Source organism: Meriones unguiculatus, chromosome 4, assembly GCF_030254825.1.
Source record: "Meriones unguiculatus strain TT.TT164.6M chromosome 4, Bangor_MerUng_6.1, whole genome shotgun sequence".
NCBI classification, from domain to species: domain Eukaryota; kingdom Metazoa; phylum Chordata; class Mammalia; order Rodentia; family Muridae; genus Meriones; species Meriones unguiculatus.
The window spans coordinates 132,687,503-132,706,957 of record NC_083352.1 but is presented as its reverse complement, the minus strand read 5'-3'; the positions used below and the strand labels follow the sequence as shown (position 1 = coordinate 132,706,957).

Here is a 19,455-nt window from a genome sequence, read left to right as displayed (position 1 = left end):
TTGCAGATTTGAATATTTGGGGTGTCTCAACAAGGGTAGTTGGTTCTAATCCAGCTAATTCCCTTTCAAGTGTTGGACTCACATAGAAAAGAAATTTCATATTAAAATATGAGCACACCCACTCATCCACAATCTCTATTCAGACTACATGTGAAATTCTGGGAAGTAAAATTCATACCCAATTTTAGCTGTTATGGACATGTTTGGGGAGGGGAGCACAGTTGTTTCCTCAGTTGAGGAATGGATGTACATTTACACAATGGAACATTAGTCAGCAATAAAAAAAAAAAGGAAATCATAAAATTTGCAGGCAAATGGTGGGAACTGAAAAAGATCATCCTGAGTGAGGTATCCCAGAAGCAGAAAGACACACATGGTATATACTCACTCATAAGTGTATAATAGACATATAATATACGATAAACATACTAAAATCTGTACACCTAAACAGACTAATCAAGAAGGAGGACTCTGGCTAAGATATTCAATCCCCATTCAGAAAGGCAAAGAGGATGGAAGGAGGAAACAGGGAACAGGACAGAAGCCTAACACAGAGGGCCTCTGAAAGGCTCTACCCTGCAGGGTATCAAGGCAGATGTTGAGACTTATAGCCAAACTTTGGGCAGAGTGCAGGGAATCTTATGAAAGGAGTGGGAGATAATAAGACTTGGAGAGAACAGGAGCTCCACAAGGACAGTAATAGAACCAAAAAATCTGGGCACAGGGGTCTTTTCTGAGACTGATACTCCAATCAAGGACCATTCATGGAGATAACCCAGAACCCAATGGGCACAGATGTAGCCCAGTTCAGTGTCCAAGTGGGTTCCATAGTAATGGGAAGAGGGACTGTCTCTGACATGAACTGATTGGCCTGCTCTTTGATCACCTCCCCCTGATGGGGGAGCAGCCTTACCAAGCCACAGAGGAAGACAATGTAGCCACTTCTGATGAGATCTGATAGACTAGGATCAGAAGGAAGGAGAGGAAGACCTCCCCTATCAGTGGACTTGGGGAGGGGCATGGGTGGAGAAAGGGAAGGGAGGATAGGATTGAGAGGGGAGGAAGGAGGGAGCTATAGGGAGGATACAAAGTGAATAAATTGTAATTAATAAAAATTAAAAAATGAAAAAAAGAAAGGTGGAACAATCAAGACTCAATAAAATAAATGCAAGGAAAAAAATTGGCTAGAACAGCAGTTTTCAACCTCTGGGTCATGACTCCTTTGGGGGTCACTTATCAGATATCCTACATATCAGATATTTACATTATGATTCATAAGAGTAGAAAACTACAGTTATGAAGCAGAAATGAAATAATTTTAGAGTTGATGATCACCACAACATGAGGAACTATGTTAAAGGGTTGCAGCATTAGGAAAGTTGAGAACCACTGGGCTAGAATATTTTGATTCACTGGCTAATGTATGCAGTGCCAGTCATTTAATGATGTCTGTATATACATGAGTATGGGACCACCTCAGTGCTACCCATGCTTTTCAAGGCTGGCATCTCTGAAAAAAACTGACTCTTCTTTCCTAGCAGCCATCAGTTGCCAATAGCTACTCAGATACACATGGAGCGTCATGAGCTTGTCCCCTGTCGGTGTGAGGTGTGAGGATTCGAGGTGGCTTGATCTAGTGCACGCAGTCACAGCCACAGTGTAAGCTCATGTGGTCAACAGTGCTTTTGTGTCTGGCAAATGCTGTTTCACTGCGGGTGTCTTCTCCTTCTGGCTTTTACAGGTCTTCTGCCCCCTCTTTCATGATAGTCCCTGAGCTTCTTTTCCAGTCATGGGTCACTGAAATTCCAGAGACGCCCTCCTGAACACCACAAGCTACTGCTGCTGTTCTGAGTCGCCATTTAGGACTTGATGGAGTATCTATGCTCGCTGCTTTTATGACAGCTTGTCCAAGTTAGAGTCATCTGAAGGAGGGAACCTCAACTGAGAAAATTCCTTTAGAAGATCCAGGACATTTTATTAATTACTGATTGATGGGGGGCAGTGCCCAGCCCATGTGGGTGGCGCAGTCTCTGGGCTGATGGTACTTTGTTCTGTAAGAAAGCAGCCTGAGCAAGCTATAATGAGCAAACCAGTAAGCAGCACTTCTTCTCTGCCTCTCCATCACTTGGGCCTCCAGTTTCCTGCCCTGTTTGAGTTCTTGTCCAGACTTCCTCAATGATGAACAATGATGCGAATAGTAACAATCACCTTCTTCCTCCCCACGTTGCTTTTGGTCGTGCTGTTTAATCACAGTCATAGTAACCCTAACTGAGATGGTGTACTAGATAGTTTTATGTCCACTTGACACAAGCTAGGGTTGCCTTAGAGGGGAGAACCTCAATTAAGAAAATGCCCCCCTAAGATCAGGCTGTAGGCAAGCCTGTAGGGCATTTTCTTAGTTACTCATTGATGGGGAGGGCCCAGCCCATTGTAGGTGGTATTGTTCCTGGGATGCTGGTCCTCAGCTCTGTAAGAAAGCAGGGAGAACAAGCAATGGAAGCAAACCAATAAGCCGCACCCTCCATGGCCTCTGAATCAGCTCCTACCTCCAGGTTCCTGCCCTGCTTGAGTTCCTGTCCTGGCTTCCTTCAGTGATGGACTACAATGAGGAAGTATAAGCCAACTAAACCCTTTCCTTCCTGAGTTGCTTTGGTTGTGGGTGTTTCGTCGTAGCAATAGTAACCACAACTAAGACAGATGGTATTCTATTGCCGAAGACACATACATGAGTTATAGGACATGGAGAAATCAGCTAGTACTAACCAGGAGTCTTCATCCATACTGGCTAGCATTCATAGTTCTGTAAGTTTCTGTGTATACTGCCAGGGAATAAAGCCTTCAAGAGTCTTATCCAGCTGTGAACTATAGTAGCAACTTGCTTGGCAAGAAATTTATACTGGTGCATCAGTGGTACAAATGTTAGGGGACTAACCAGCCACTGTCTAATGAGATTTAGACAATACACAATATGATTTAAAGCCCAATACACAAGTTAGAACCCATGCTTGGCACCGTTTTCAGGACCAAAAACCCATAGATGGCTAGATCATAGGCCCTAGGGGGGAAAATCTAATACTATTTTCTGATAAATGGACACAATAATAAACTGCCCTCTGAATTCTTATCTTTATAACCATAGATTGGTGCATCTTAAAACACACATAAGAAAATCGTTTTGTAGTAGGTAATGATTAATACAGAGACTTATAATTGAGCATTGTACTAAGAATAAGAGACTGTGGAGTGATCAGCAATAATTGTAGACTCTATTAAACACGGTTTCTTAATGACAAACTGAATTTTTGATGTGTGCTGGCAGTTTCTAGGATACAGCCTGGATGGCTGTTCTTAGACTGAGAATTTAGATTGGAACAGAAAGAACTTGAACCGCTGGATCCATTTTGGCCCAGAGTGATTTAGAAGAATTATGGAGGCAAAGCTTGCTCTGGTTACCCCTGCGTAGCCATAAGACCCACTTCTAACACATTTTATATTTAATTTTCCATTCCTTTGGGGGCTTAGAACAATGTCAGCTGAAGAGGTATCTCAGGTTGAGTCCAGAAAGACTAGGAAAGGGGCTGCCACCACAGAGCCCAAAACACAAACTGGCCTTAAACCCTTGTATTAGCCACGTGTTGGCCACATCACGTTCTTGGAGCAAGGACTTCATATTGTAGGCATTTCTGGCTAAAGTAGAACAGATGAGCTGAGGGCAATTAACTGAAAATTGTGCACAGAGCTACACTTTTAGCAGACAGAATGCCAGCATTGGGTGGCAGGACGTCAGTGAGCAAGGGCTTCTGGGAAGGCACCAGCAATCTCTACTCCAAGATTAAACAGTCGCATTGTTATTGTATTTGGACAGTCATATGAGCATCATTCACTGTTCCATGAGAAATCCCTTTCCTTTCCAAGCCATATACAATACCAGGTCTTAGACATGTTTTATAGAGAAATGAGGAAGAGGGTGAATACATAAGCTAATGTAACTGATCAAACACAAACAGCCTCTCCTGTGTAGAACATAGCCAGCATGGACGTAGCCACTCAGCTATGTAGTCAGGCTTATTAAAATATGAGGGCATGAAAGAGCTGATTCCAATCATTTTACGGCAGGACATTTTTCCTTGGGAAAGCAAGGCTGGCCAAAATGTGTGTGGTCCACAGCTTTTTTTGTGGGGGGTGTTTGGAAGACTTCCCTCATTTGGACATGCCTGATCTTGCCCCTGACCATTTACTTGAGCAACACACCTTTTCTCAGCCACTTGCCTTTCTGGTGGCATTTGGAAACAGTCATCATAAATTACTAATTTTTCAATGCCAAACTCAAGCTGCCAAGTTCTTTCATCCCATGTGGTTCTAATATCCAATGAATTCCCCTGTTTTTCCAGAATGTTACTAGGTATCCTATTGTCACCTGAGTGGAGAGTACCTGTTTCAAAAGCATAAAAAGCATAGCTATTTGGATCTGACCTTCCCAGTGAAAACAAGGCTTAAGACAAAGGATGTGATGAGCAGACACAGAAATACATGGAATGTGTTCAAGACCAGTGAAACGCTGTGTGGAGACAATTCCATTAGCTGCCTCTCAGACATGCCTCTGGGACACCCCTGGCTTCCTTCAGCTGGCACAGGGAATGGAAAATTTGGCCGTGTTTGTAGTTGTTTCTGTGGCTTCTCCACTCCATGCCTCATCCCCAAGACTCCCTCCTTCTCACTGACAATTTCCTAAAGCAAGTCCCGTCTAGCATCCATCTGCCCTAAATACCAGCCAGTCCATTTCAGTGCAGCAAAGACACAGAGACGTGTGTGAGGCTGGACAGAAAGAGTATTCTTTCTATGAACGCAAATAGGCACACCACTGAGGAAGTGACAAGCCATGGTGTGGTGCGTGCATGGCTGACCTGGGAACCTCTTGTTTGAAGAGGAAGCAGGGGCTCTAAACCCGTACCCCAGGGTGCAGGAAGCAAGTTTTCATCCACCACCTATTTACCAGCCTACTCTCATTAGGTTTGTATCCTGACCTTTACAGTAGTTCAGCACAGAATCCCCCTGTGCTGACCAAGGAAATGTTGGAGGAAGAAGCAGTGTCTGTGTGCTTCCTGGGTTAGCCTGGAAGTAAGCACTCATAAGAAAGTGATGTTAAAATTGCAGCCTGGAAAAAGGAGTAAGAAATCAGCATGGAACCCAGGGCACAAGCAAGTCAGGGAGGGCACTAAACCAAGCAGCACTTCCTGAAGTGAGCTCTCATTTCAGGGGAGCCCTGGGTGTAGACTGTTGTAATCAGGCTGGAATCAGCTTCCTTGGAAAAGTGATGTAACACCTTATACCTGCTTCTGTCAGTGCTAGCAGCTTTCAGGGACGATTTTATGAACAATAGCTGTACCAAGCCAGCTTCTGACCCAAAGGGTCAGAACCTGGCTCTGGTGTAAATGGGGATCTTTCAGAAAACCTGACACCAACCTTTTGGGCTTTGCCTAAGCAGATAGGGAGAAGCTGCCATCCCATGACCCTGAAGTGTTCAAATGATTAACATGGGGTCCTGAGCACAGAAAGTGTCACTATACATGGTACCAGCATGCCTTTCAGCAAGGGTGTTTCAGGCATTGGAGATTCTCAGTCAACTCCTTGCTTATGCTCAGCCCAGGATACATGGCAACGCAAAGAGGACATTGCCAGCATTTAAAGTAGAGAAAAAGTTCCAAACAGTTCTTTTCGGAATGGAAGGGGCTAGGACCATTCCATCTGATTAGAAGACACTAGGTGAGATAAGGAAATTCAGTACAAGGGTCATTCATGTAGCTCAGCTGACGAAGGGCTTGCCCAGTGAACCTGAGTTCATCCCCTGGCACTACAGCTGGTACACTCTAATCCAAGCACTCAGGAGTATCAGAAGCTAATTACACAGAGTGTTTGAGAATTACTAGTACTACATGAGACCCATAAGAAGCTAAAGGAAAAGGAAAGAAAAGCAGGAAGAAAAAGAGAGAGGACAGAAGAACAAATGCACGTGCTCAAGGTTAGCAGTGAGGGTCAGTGCCCCAGAATATGCATGCCATAGGTCTGAGCCTCTCTCGCTGAGAGTTCATAGGGGACTAATCAGGTCACTGGCCAACTTTAGTGTTGGATTTCAGGTTAGATCTTAATGAACTGTAATGTCGCTTTATATGTGCTTTCAGTTCTTGGTGAAGTCTTTTAGGAAACGCAAAGGCTATAGGATTTGCAGGCATTTGCTCATTTCTCAGAGCCCAGAGAAATGCAGACTCAGGCGTGTCCAATATGGGTTATGACGCTACAACAGTGGGATCAAGAGGGTACATGGTTTAGAAGGCCTGGCCTCTTTGGGGTACGACAATGAAGTACAAAACCGGATCGCTCATCAGAAATTGTTTCTCCCAATTTGATAAGCTAAAATCTGAAATGAGGGTGCTAGCGTGGCTGTGTATTTGTAAGGGTTCTAGGGTTCTTCCTCTGAATGGATGTCTACCTTGTATTTGGGCACGGTGTGGAAGAGCAGAGGGCAGAAAGCTTTCTCATGACATTTATAGGGGCATTCTTAAGCAATTAATCCCAAGGATCCCATATCCCAATGCTGTCACATTGAGGATTAAAAATAGTCCATTAAATTTATATTTATGTGTGTACTTTAAGATATCATTTACATATGTACATGAAAACCATGTATGTACGCCGATGAAAATATACATACTCAGTTGCAAATCCCCTGTGTACCTGCACACTTTATGTACACATGTATGTACATATTTATTTATGGTTCTGAACATTGGCTTCCTTCTATCCTGGCACTCCTCAGGTAATGAATTCCTTGTGTTTCTGTGTGTATATGTGCATGTATGTTTGACTCTGCCATCCCCAGCCGATCTATTAACTCCATAGGTCCACGAGTGTGTTGCATACAACCCTTGCCATTCTCTCTGCCAGCCTTAGAAAGACATGGCTGATGTGGCAACTCTACCCAAAGTGTTTATGTTCAGTGGACAGGGATCATGTATATCGCTGTGCCCCTAGAAAGCTGATTACAGCATGTTACTGGGCTCACAAAGAAACCAGACTCACTTTGATCTCTGAATTTCTCTCAGAGTAACCCTGTGTCCTTGAAAAGAGCCACAGACATGCCATTGCTAAGAATAAGCTTCTTGATTTGGTTCTGTGCCACAGACTTGGAGAAAGACAAGCTGCCTCCTCACTACCCCTCCTCACTGCAGATTCCAGTTCCAGTATGCAGGAAGCTATTGGGCCAGGCCCTGCTTCCTCTGTCCCGGGTCCCCACCAGCTATACTCTTCATCATCAGATGAAAAGAAGCTGCTTTCCTTTTGCCTCATCTGACTGTCTCCTAGGAGATACAAGCTTTTATGCAGATATATTTGATGCTGTGATGATATTTATCTTAAGTAGGAAAGAAAACATAAGCATTAGGCTCTCGCACAGAATATGTTATTTGTCCTTTAAAATTGACTCCAAGCCTGGAGGTAGTGATGCATGCCTTTAATTCCAGAACTTGGGATGCAGAGGCAGGCAGATCTCTGTGAGTTCAAGGCCAGCTTGATCTGCAAAGTGAGTTACGAAACAACTAGGACTTCATAGAGAGACCCTATACTTAAAGAAGAAAAATGTATCTCTAACAGTGAAAGACTTGTTTTTTGAAATAACAATTTAACTTTCTCAATAGAGGTAGAAAAAAATGCCCTGAAATTTTTTTTTCATGAGAAATGATCAGAAATACTGATATTGAATTCCTTTTCAACTTTCCGAAGTCAACTGTGTTGTTTTACTCCATCTAGTTCATGAACTCAAATAAACCAGCAGGACACATGATGTCAATGTCGTGGTTCAAACTGAAATGTCCCCCACAGGTTCCTGTTCTGAATGTTTTCCATCCCCAGCTAATGGTGCTCTGTAGAAGACTGCAGAACCCCTGGTAGCTAGAGCCTCGGTATTTTAAGTAGATCACTGTGCATGGGCGCCTGAAGGTTTCTTCAGCCCCTAGTTCTGGCCTACCCTCCCGCCCCTAGGCCACTATAAAGAGTTCCCATCAGCTTCCACCACAATGCCTTCCGGGCTGTGGTGGACTGAGACGCTCTCAACCCATAAGAGAGTAAATGTATCAGCCTCTAAGTTGTTTCTATTCAACATTTCGTCACAGCAACAAAAAGGTAACTAATACGCATTGCAGTCCAGTATCTTCAAAGACACATCAAAATGGTTCTCAGATGCCGAAGCTACAGGAGGATTTATTTCTTTGATCAACCTTACTGAATTGGGGCTGAGATTCATCTTGGTATATGGTAGTAATATGCATATTAGCATATGACCTCTTGTGACATCGGGACCTAAGTTACTACATCTCAGAAGTTATAGAGCTGCCATGACCTCAGCATATTTTTTTTTCTCTCAAAATAATGATGCTGGTAGCTTTAAAGATTTCTTTTAACCTGTCTTCATCTGAAGCCAGTTCTTCAGTGAAGTATAACCACAGAGACAAACCCCTAAGTTCTGAGGCGACCCAGAGGTCAACGTAATGGGAGAAAGTCTCTGACAAAAAGATACTGTGAAACCTTTTCCTCCCACTTGGTGTTTCCATTTTCTCTTTCCTTTGAACAAGAGCAAAGCAAAATGGTAGTATTTACTACCTGTCTCTCAACTAAATCAAGAATCAGGCAGAATTTTTCTTCACAGTAATTCAAACATTAACACCTTTATATGCCTTATGTAATGGCTGGACTTTGTCATTTGCTTCCTATCTCTCCTTCCTTTGTACAAGGATGCACAGATTTGTCTGGACTTGAAAAGCATTTATTAAACACCTGCCTTCTGTCGCTGTGAATTTCAATTTGCCATCCTCACATGGGACATCACAATATGACACTTACAAGGAAACATAGAAGACAGTCTGCAGATTCCAAAAGAGCTCAACGCCATTTCCTCAGCTATAGGGGGCAGCCAACACTGTTTTGCCTTCGAACACGTGAACTTGTCTCTAAGCTTTTCAGCATTGCCTGCTAAAGACCTCGGAACTTCCACACATTCTTGTTGTAATGGCTTGACCTTGAAATATTTATAGCCAAGGGCTTTGGAGACACTTTTGCAGTGTCTTCCTGTGCCACCCTCCCACCTCCCATCCGAGCGCTGCTTCCATCCAGTTATCATGTTAGTCATATAATGCAGCATAAAACTAGGTTTCCCCCAGGTCTTCCACCTGTCTTGACAGCCATCAACATCATTTCCCCTATGCCTCTAGGACCTTATTTAGCATTGAGTCACACTGTTACTCCATGCAGCATTAGTTCCATAGCTGACTTAATGTGGCTAATAACATATTCTTGGAATCTTGCATGTATTAGTTTTATTGTAAGCTGATTTACAGCATGTAATGATGAAGAATATAATCTGGGATTCTGACTATCAGCCATGGTAGAGTAGATAATAGCAGATCAACTCTCCTGTAGGAGTTGTTATAAACACTGGGCAAAATGCTTATAACCCGGCTAGCTCAGTCGGTAGAGCATGAGACTCTTAATCTCAGGGTCGTGGGTTCGTGCCCCACGTTGGGCGCCATTTGTTGTAGACGGTTATTGATATTTACTATGGGTTTAACTTCTGGTAACCCTGCTATTAATCCTCAGCAGCTGTATAACCAAATCACCACACAGAGACTGGGTTTTTAGTTAACCTAGAACACAATGCTGGGCAATATTTACTCCCTCCTAAGCCTCCAAGCCCTCAGTTTCCTAACATTTAGATTTCCCACATTATACTTGCTTTTTGTGAAATCTTAGGTCTAGTTCATGCTCCAAGTCCTCCAAGCTCTCTCCTCCCGCTCTGCTCTCCTCGTGCTCTCCTCTCGAGCTCCTCCTCCTTCTCGCCCCTTCCTGTTCTCTAGCTCCTCCCCTCTTTCCTGTCCTCTGGCTCCTCCCATTGCACAACATTGTATCTAGTTGCTTTATTTGTGTCCTGTTTACATAAGAGTTGAGACAGGATGCTATAGTGAGTATCACAATGCAATATCCAGATTGAAACCAGAGAGTTGGGGGTGGGGAAGTCAGCATTTGAATTAACAAGGGTAACGCATATACATTTTAAAAGAACATTATACCAACAGTTACTCCATGCAGCATTAGTTCCATAGCTGACTTAATGTGGCTAATAACATATTCTTGGAATCTTGCATGTATTAGTTTTATTGTAATCTGATTTACAGCATGTAATGATGAAGAATATAATCTGGGATTCTGACTATCAGCCATGGTAGAGTAGATAATAGCAGATCAACTCTCCTGTAAGAGTTGTTGTAGACACTGGGCAAAATGCTTAAATGATTGTTTAAATGATCAGGGTAGTAAATAAGGAAAGCAGGACTAGGAAGCCTGAAAGCGGAAAGTCATGTTAGGTTGGATTATCAGTTGGCCTTTCTCTCAGGAGGCTCCCCACTATGTGTGACAAAATGTCGAATATATGTGGTATGTGAAGCACCAAACTCAAGCAGAAATCTGTCATCTTACTGTGTCATGACGTCAGAGATTATAGTCTGGAGCTCCCAGAATAATCGTTAACTAAGGGAACTGTCAAAAGGTGAGGGGTCACAAAAAAGTTCTAGAATAAGCATATTCTCCAGCCCTTTTGTGTGGAAACCCTTGAACTTCTGGAATTTCCTAGCATCTTGGGGAAGTTCCAAGCAGCCAGGAGAAGTGGAGGGAAAGGGCAGAGGCAGCATTTGAAAGACTGATTGACGACCAGACAGACAAAAGTGGTAAGTTAAGACTCTTAATAGCTTAAACGTTTCTTCAAAATCTTACAGTAACTCAAGAGCATGGTCATAGCAGGCTTTTTCAAATAAAGTATATACTACTGCAAGATATAACACTCCCAAAATTCCACCAACCCTATAATGCTAAAATTACCACAGGTAATCCAACTTCCTTTTAGAATAAAATCCTGTGCTCTTCAGGGGAAGATAACAGAACCCAAAGTCTCCTCAAAACATACAACAGTAAGAAAACTTGCTAGCCATTCATCAAATAGATTCTAAACCCTTCTCTTTTGATTTTTGTCTACCCTGTGCTGTGGCTAGGCAGGGCTTTCCCTCAGCGGTAACATTATCATTGGTCACTTACTTCTCTTGGTCTGTATCTGTGAAATGTGCAAGTACAAACTTGAAGTCAAAGCTAAGGCATTTAGTCTCTCTCATTCCGACTGATCATATACCGTTGCCAGAATCCAGTGGTAATCCAAGGAATTGGAAAACACTGATGAGAGAGTACATTTAGCTTGAGTTAATTACTGTCTTCTTTCCATATCCAGTCTTATTAAGTGATAGGTGTTTTCTAACAGAGAGGCCTGATATTTGGAATGTACACTTTAAACACAGAAACTTACTATCTAATGTGGCGGTTTGAATAGGTACGGCCCCCATAGCCTCCTGTGTTCGAATGCTTGGCCATAGGAAGTGGCACTATTAGGAGGTGTGGCCTTATTGGTGTGTCATTGCTGGAGAAAGTGTGTAACTGTGGGGGTGAGCTTTGAAATTTCCTGTGTTCAAGCTCTGCCAAGTGTAGAGGACAGTCTCCTGCTGGCTGTAGATCAAGATGAAGAATTCCTCCAGCACCATGTCTGTCAGCACACTGTCACGCTTCCTGCCATGATGGTAATGGACTAAACCTCTGAAACTTGTAAGCCAGCCCCAATTAGTTTTCTGTTATAAGAGTTCCCTTGGTTGTGGTGTCTCTTTATAGCAATGAAACCCTAACAAGACATATAACAACAACAACAAAAAAAATCTGTTGTAAAAGGAACCCCACGTGTGACTGGCAGATTCTTTAGTGCTTTGATCCACAAGTGTGTGCAAGTGATTAAGAGATCTATAATAGCTGATATAAAGGGCAGATAATTTTCTGTGGGTAGCAGCTACATTTTCCCATAAAGGAACAGGCCAGAGGATGCCGGGTACAAAATTAAGGTGCAAGCACAACTTAACTCACTGATATCATATCTTCCTCTACCTGCATATGAGTTTTCTTAGATCCTTTATTATCATAAATTTTAAGCAACTATTTATAGCAATTACCTACTCCATATGGTTGAATATGCTTGGTGTCTCTAGGGAGCACATCAAAACACCTTTCAGCTTTTCTCTCCTATTAAATAAATTGTGTTCTTTTTTAAAGTGCAGAGCAAAAGAAGTGATGGGAATCACTGTCATCAGGACTAAGGGCTGCCAGTCATTCCTGCATTTTAGGGCTCTGTCTGCACACCTCCAGTGTAAAAGAGCATGCGTGTCCTCATTCCCATTCTTGTAACCATAGAAGCTAGAGTTCATGCATTGGCTCTATCACACATGCTCAGCCAGTCCGTGATAGTCACCTGATAGTAATAGCTGAGCTTTTGTTTTCCATCCCAGAAACAACATGGAGAAATGGAAAGACCAGCCTTTGAAGGGAGACAGAAGGAAACCTTTACGCGTCTCACCAAATTTTTTGGTTTTTACTTTCCCATCTGTAGACTGACAGAACACTAAAGGTTACTCTTAGCTCTGAGATTTGGTGATTTAACATTTAAAAATGTCACTGGTTTTGAAACCTCCAGTCACTTAACATACGCACTTCATCTTTTATAAATCAAATGCTTAAAGAGGGAAAATGTTAAATGTGGGTTCCTGCAGAGAAGTATTACATTCTAAAAGAACTATTTTAAGCATGCTTTATCTTTAAAAAAAAAAATCATTCAACCTCTTCCTTTTCAGTGGGGCTAAGGAACTGGGCAAGCTTTCTAACCATGTTGTACCTTTTTAAAGAACCATTAAACAGGTTTATGGGTACATCAACTTCTTGGTCTGAGTGCCTCTAAATCATCAAGCAAATGCAAGAACAGCAAGGACACAGAACTCAGAACAGACCCTAGGGTCATCCATTTAAACATTGTCTTTGACATTGGCACCAAGGAACATTTGAGAAACAAAGAAATCCAAGAAAGACACACAGATCTGAATCCTACGGCCATGCTTCCCTTTAATTTTTTTTTTCCTTTAATGAGAATTCTTTACTGACACAGAATTGGTAGTCCCCCATCATCAACGAAGGGCAAGCTGTCAACTGCAAACAGACCTACCTTCTGCTACCATGTTTTTGGCCTTTGAACGCTACATTATTCATGAGATCATTGTATTTTTTGCAGTAGCCACTGGCTCAGAGATACAGGCAGTACTAATGCCATGTTTTTTTAATATTATTTATAAAAATATGTTTCGTGTTCATCAAATTACATTTTATTGCTCTGCCAGGCCAAACATCTACGTAACGAATGATCAAGGTTCTTTGGTTCCAAAGAACGCCTGTTCCCTTCCAGGAAAAAAGCTTGTGGGGTGATTATTTAAAATCTCCTGCCAATGTAGAATTGAGAAGAGCTCTGAAGTGGAAACCAAGCTTGTCATGAGTGTTAAGTCAACTTCAGAACCATGAAACAAAAATGATGAAAGATGGTTTTCCAGCCTATAGTTACTGATGTGATTCTGGGATGAGGGCTGGATTATATACGTCCATGAACACATAGAATAAGTGCAATGAAAATTACTGGTGAGACTAGTCACTTGCATATAAATGAATTCTTTGATAGAAAAATTAATCTCTGTGGAATTGTAAAAATGCAAAACTCCTAGCTCTCCTTGCTTCATCTGGACTTTCCTGAGGCCAGCTTGGCTACAAATGCACTGTTTAGCAGGTGAGCTTAGGTAGATGAATCTGCAATGTGACATAGTGACATAGAGAGACAGAAAAAGGAAGGCAGCCAATAAGCCCAACCAAGCCAATGAAGCCAGGAACCAAGAGTAGCTGCTTCTTTCTGTTGGAAACTCTGACCACGTAAATCACATCTGACTTAAGTCATAAAGTGTGGAGGGTGGTGGGATATTTGTGTACTCTGTCTTCATCAGACTTTGATTGAATACTTGTTCCAAAAGAAAGAGAACTCTCACTGCCTAGCACTACATTTAGCTCAGATGTGGAAAAGCCATCAGGCAAAGAGATATGGGTATTGATGATTCATGTGAAAGTGGTAGGGTGCCAGGCTGTACACTAATGTCTTAGGAAATCCCCCTTTGTCCATATTTCTGCCATTGATAAGTATTTATCAAATTCTATGTGTTACATATTTCATAAGCATCTTCCCAATTAATCTTTATAACAACTGCATAAATTAGTATTGTTTTCATTATCCTATTTTGCATATTAGGAAAGACTCAAAGAGATAAGGCATTTCCCAAGGCTGCACACCTCTATGTTGGTGGAGAAGGAATTCTAGTGCAGGCATTTATTTAACCCTTGTTGTCTGTAGTAAACTGTCACATCTGTATATAGATAGATAGATCATTGACAGATAGACAGACAGGCAGGCAGGATCATGCTATATAGTCTAGGGTAGATTGAAACACTAGATTGACCCCTCTACTGCCTGTTTCCTGAGTTCTAAGACCTCTTAGGCATTTAACAGCCTAGTCTTTACTCAACCAGTTTGGTTGGCAATGACATTTTAATAAGTAAGTGAGATCTCTATTATGGCTCTTCCCTAACGAGGAGTTGATTCTTCTTCACAGAGATGCTTATTTTTTTTTCAACTGATCTGTTTCCTTTTTTTGTAAACTCTACTATTTGATAAATTGAAAATAAGCAAAACACACACACACACACACACACACACACACACACACACACACACTAAAGCTAACCAGACCCAAGGAGAATAAATCTCAGTGAACATCTGTACTGTTACAACAGTCATTCATAACTGAACTATGGAACTTTACACTGATTTTTATCTTTAACCATCAAATATATTTTATGCACTTAGCTATCACCAAAAGCAAGCATGCAAACACACACACACACACACACACACACACACACACACACAACCTTTATATACTCCTTAATAACTCATCTCTGTCACTGACATTTTCTCTTTTCTCATCTCCTTATGTTTTTTTTTAATCTACATGCTATACTTTACCTGCATGTATACATGTTTACATATGTTATTGGCTAGATTCCTCACATGAGGTGTCATCTTGCTTATTGTGATACATTCTAAGTCCACCAATTTTTTTAAAGAAAGGAATTAGGGCCTTAAAAGCACAGAAAAGCCTGAATTCATGAAATTCATGCAGGAATATCATGGCTAGCCTAAGCTACAAAGCCTTGTCCCAGAAACAAAATAATATCATAACAATATAAATGATAAAATAAAGTTAATAAAAAGGTGGCAGTTTGCCCTCAGTAGTTCTCGGGAAAGGGGCATGCTAGAGTCACTCTGTTTTATCTTCTCTGACAACTGTTGATGTGGTCTTGGTTGCTTTCCCTTCTTGGGCCTTAGACAACTTGTCTGAAATGATGATGCATTTTACCATGGAGAAGCAATGAAAAATATGTATCTACATGTTTGAAAATTTTAGTTTGGCTATTTTAAAATCAGGTACTGCAGTTACCATACAGAGTTCATAGACTTGAGCACACCTTTTCTCTCAGCTTGGTCTTTTCTCCACCCAGCCTCACTTGATGGGGACCTAGAATCCTTTGCTTCTTCAAAACTAGGTTGGTTTCTTTAGGATGATAGCTGGATACACATTGGCATGGTGACATAGTTTCTTAATAAACTAGTCAAAGCAATTAAGACATAGTCCTTTGAACCAAACACAAATTCCAAAGATCTCAGAATAGGCTGTAGCCCCTAGATATCCAGTACTGAAAACCTGGAATCTTTCCCTCTTACGCTCATTCCTGGAGCTTGCTTAACCTGAGGATGAGAAGAGTTATGAGGAAATGGCTCAGTCTGTGAAGTGCTTGCCCTGCAAGCCCAAGGACCTAGATTCCCCAAAACCCCACATAAAATACAGGGTGTAGTAGTGTGAACTTGAACCCCAGCTCTGGAGAGACAGGGACAGGCGATCCCTGGGGCTCATTGTCTAGCCAGCCTGGCTTACTTGAGCAAGTCCCAGATCTACAAGAGACTCGGTCTCAAAACAAACCAGCCAGTCCACAAACAAAACCATAAATGTAGCTGAGCTCTGAGACATAATACCCAAAGTTATGATCTGGGCTCTGCAGTGTACGAGTGCACCTACCTCCCACCTGTGCAGACAACAGAGCGCATCAAAATGTCCTAGTACACTCACAGACTGAGCAATCAGGAAATTAATTTGTGCACAAACAGGTTGAACAGGTCAAATCCAAACACCGAATCTGAAAGCTTTTAAACAACAATGTGACATGGAAATTTTCCCACTACAAGAGTTTGCTTCACATACCAGTCTAAAATACTTTAAACTGGTTCCATGACTCTTAATGATGTTATTAGCAAGCAAGCTGTGCTGTCGAAGTCTACATACAGTTCTTATGAAATTACACAAAATCACTGCAAATAAATAAGCCAAATGAACTCCCTCAAAAAAAATTGTTCCATAAATATATGTCTAAGGTACTTATGAAACATAAGTGAATTTTGTGTTCTGATTTGGGTCCTAAGACTAAGATATGTCCTTATACAGGTGAGTATTCCAAAGTCCAAAATAACACAAACGCTCTGTGTTCCCTAGCACTTTAGATAACGGGTGCTCATCCTGTATGCCCTTTCACAGGGGTTCTCTTACAAATTCTTTGTTCCGGGACAATATGACGAACAATGTGTTAGTTTCTAAAGTGAGTGTTTGCTAAGCACTAGCGAGACTGAGAAGAATAAATATTCCACAGCCTAACCATCTTCCCCAGCCCAGTAAAGAAGACAAGAAAACAGCCAAAAATTTCTGCCAACCAAGATCTTACCTAGGAAAGTCACAGGATGCTGAGAGCCTTATTAACTTCATATTACTCACAACAGGTTAGGATATTCTAGGTCACAAGGAGCTCCAAAACTCTCAGTGAGGAAAAAAAACAAGTTGTTATTTGATGCATGCTGCTTAGACAAAATGTCACCAAGGCAAGGTAATGTAAGCTGTTGAGGTGAGCACTTTCAAAGCCACATACAACTGGAGTTGTGCTCCTATTTCACTAGCCAGACCAGCTTCCTGCTCCCACCACGGTTGATGGGACTGTAGAAAGGCCCCCTTCCAAGGCTCTGGAACACAAAGAAAAGGGATTTTTATGAATAGTTCTAATGGGCAATGGTTGAGATGCAGTTGTTGAGAGTTTTACTGAAATGTCCCTTCCAACAAGATTTCCCAGTTAGTAATTCTGTCCTTTGTTTACACAAAAGCCACCTCCTGGGAAAAGGGCCCTCTGTGTTTATTCATACTTACATTCACTTGACATTTAGTTCATTTCCATGGATCTTTGCCTGGTGGGTGTTGGCAACCAAGTGAAAAATGGCAGCGTTCCTGTCCTCAGGGAGCTCAGTGTCCCTGAAGCGAAGGTATACATTCTTAAGCAAGAAGTACAATGTGGCTGGAAAATCATTTAATTGATGCTGCCATGGTACAATGGGGCTACAGAAAGAGTCAGAGAAGGCCTCTGTTGGGAGCCAAGCGAATGCCATACCTGGCAGAGTTCATAATGTTCCAGCCAGGAAAAGTAGGTTTTTCTGGGTTAAGGAGGGGGAATCATTAAGACAGACAAAAGTATCTGAAACCGTAGCGTAAAGTTGCCCACCACTGTGTGAAAGAGCTAGACAGCTTTTGGACCACCACTTTGGTGGGTAATCAATGGAATTATACTAGGTGTTTTGACATGAGAAGATTGTTCATGAAAGATTGGTGAGCGAAAAAGCCAAGATTCTATTTGCCCAGACATGATAAAGGATCTGGCCTTTTGTGGGATTTTGCCTGGAAAGTCTATTTCTATTTGCCACCCCCGCCAGAAAAAGGAAACAACAACAGACCAAATAGACAATTGTGTCTAAAACCAGCTTCGTGAGCCAATGCATTTATTGGGGTTACAATAGGAATGTGAATGTCACTTGGGCAGCTACATCACCAAAAACCCGTCTGAGCGTGTGTGACAGCTCACCAAAGTTGCATCACTAGAAAATACTGAATAGCTTGGAGATAAGTGTATATATGAAGGAGCCTCTTTTCCCCCAGCTAGAATGCAACACACTTATATTCAACATTTGATTCAAATGTAACCTCTGGGAAGTTCATGTCTAGCCTAGACTCTTTCTTGATCCAAATATGGCAAGGTTGTCTAAAAGAGAGTGTTCATGTCTAATCTATTTTTTTCTTTCAAACAAAACAAAATGCATTCTACCTCTTTGCAATCCTCCATTTAGATTTATCACTCTCAGACCTTGTGAATTCAGCCAGGATACAGATATAAGGACACTGATTGCTGTTGCCTTGGAAAGAGGGATCCACTATATTCAGGGCTTTGTAGTTTCCATGGGAACAGCACTGTTGCTGTTGTTGGTCCCAAGACTGGCAGAATACACTGAAAATAAAATTTCACAGAAGAGAGAGAGGAACTGAAGTAGACAGGAGCTATGTAGTAGGCAGCTCTCAGTGGATAAAGCTACACCCCTACATAAGTAGCTATTCTCCGCATGCCACTCGGGCCATGGGGCCCCCACAGTCTGCACATGAAATCACATGCACACCCCTCATGGACTGACCACTATCCTTGGAAAAACATTAGAGGGCAAGCTGGAATTAGTAATAGGTGGATTTTCATGCCAAGACCAAAGATGAATGCACCCTCTGCCTCATGCTATGCCCGCAACTTATCATTGTATTAAGAATAGGCTAGATATACCCAGGAAGGTTGATGGTCGGTATTTCGCATGAATTGCTTATACTCATCACAGAAATTATACAAAGATCACACCAATGTTCCCATCTGCTAGTAAAGGAGATCTGGCTCTATGGAGCATGGATGGGATTGAACTCTAGTCTCCATTCCATACTTGGATGCTTATGACAACTATAGCCATCTGTCTGTTGTATCCTGACAGGGAGTGAGCATCCTACCTTTATCCACAAGAAACATTCGCTGTTCTTTTTCATTTGGCATGATAAATGGACACTTACAGGATGGCTAGCACCAGACATCAACTCTCTGGGTGGGGTGATCCTAGAGAGCTTGCACTATCTGATCTCCTATTTACAAATGAGGGAACTGAGACAGGGACCAATGGCAGAGCCTTCCAGCTGAGTGTACCCCCTCTACCTCCTTATGCTCCTCCTGGAAAATTACAGCTGTTTTGTAAACACCCTTTCCCACACTCACATATGCAAAGCAGCAAAGTGTTGTCCACATGGAGAGTTTACCTGGTCTCTGTAGGAGGAGCTTAGCTGCCTGTGGCCATGCTTCCCTGAATCATTTGTCCAGTGGGGAAAAGCTGACCTACTCTTTCCCTACATCCTGACCAGCAACTTCTCTCTTCAGAGTTCTCTGTCTGCCTCACTGAAGATAGGCATCTGCTATGAGCTCTCCATCCTACTATGTGCTAAGACCAGGGGGAAC

The 19,455-nt window shown here is 42.1% G+C and overlaps 1 protein-coding gene and 1 non-coding gene across 2 annotated transcripts in view; both read left to right on the top strand.

Moving 5' to 3' along the window:
• The window catches only part of Slc24a3 (solute carrier family 24 member 3), a 475,313-nt gene that overhangs the window by 262,587 nt on the left and 193,271 nt on the right, over positions 1–19,455 (top strand). The gene's annotated exons all lie outside the window — the stretch shown is intronic.
• Positions 9,502–9,574, top strand: Trnak-cuu (transfer RNA lysine (anticodon CUU)). The gene has a single exon. It is a non-coding gene; the product is annotated as a tRNA-Lys (tRNA).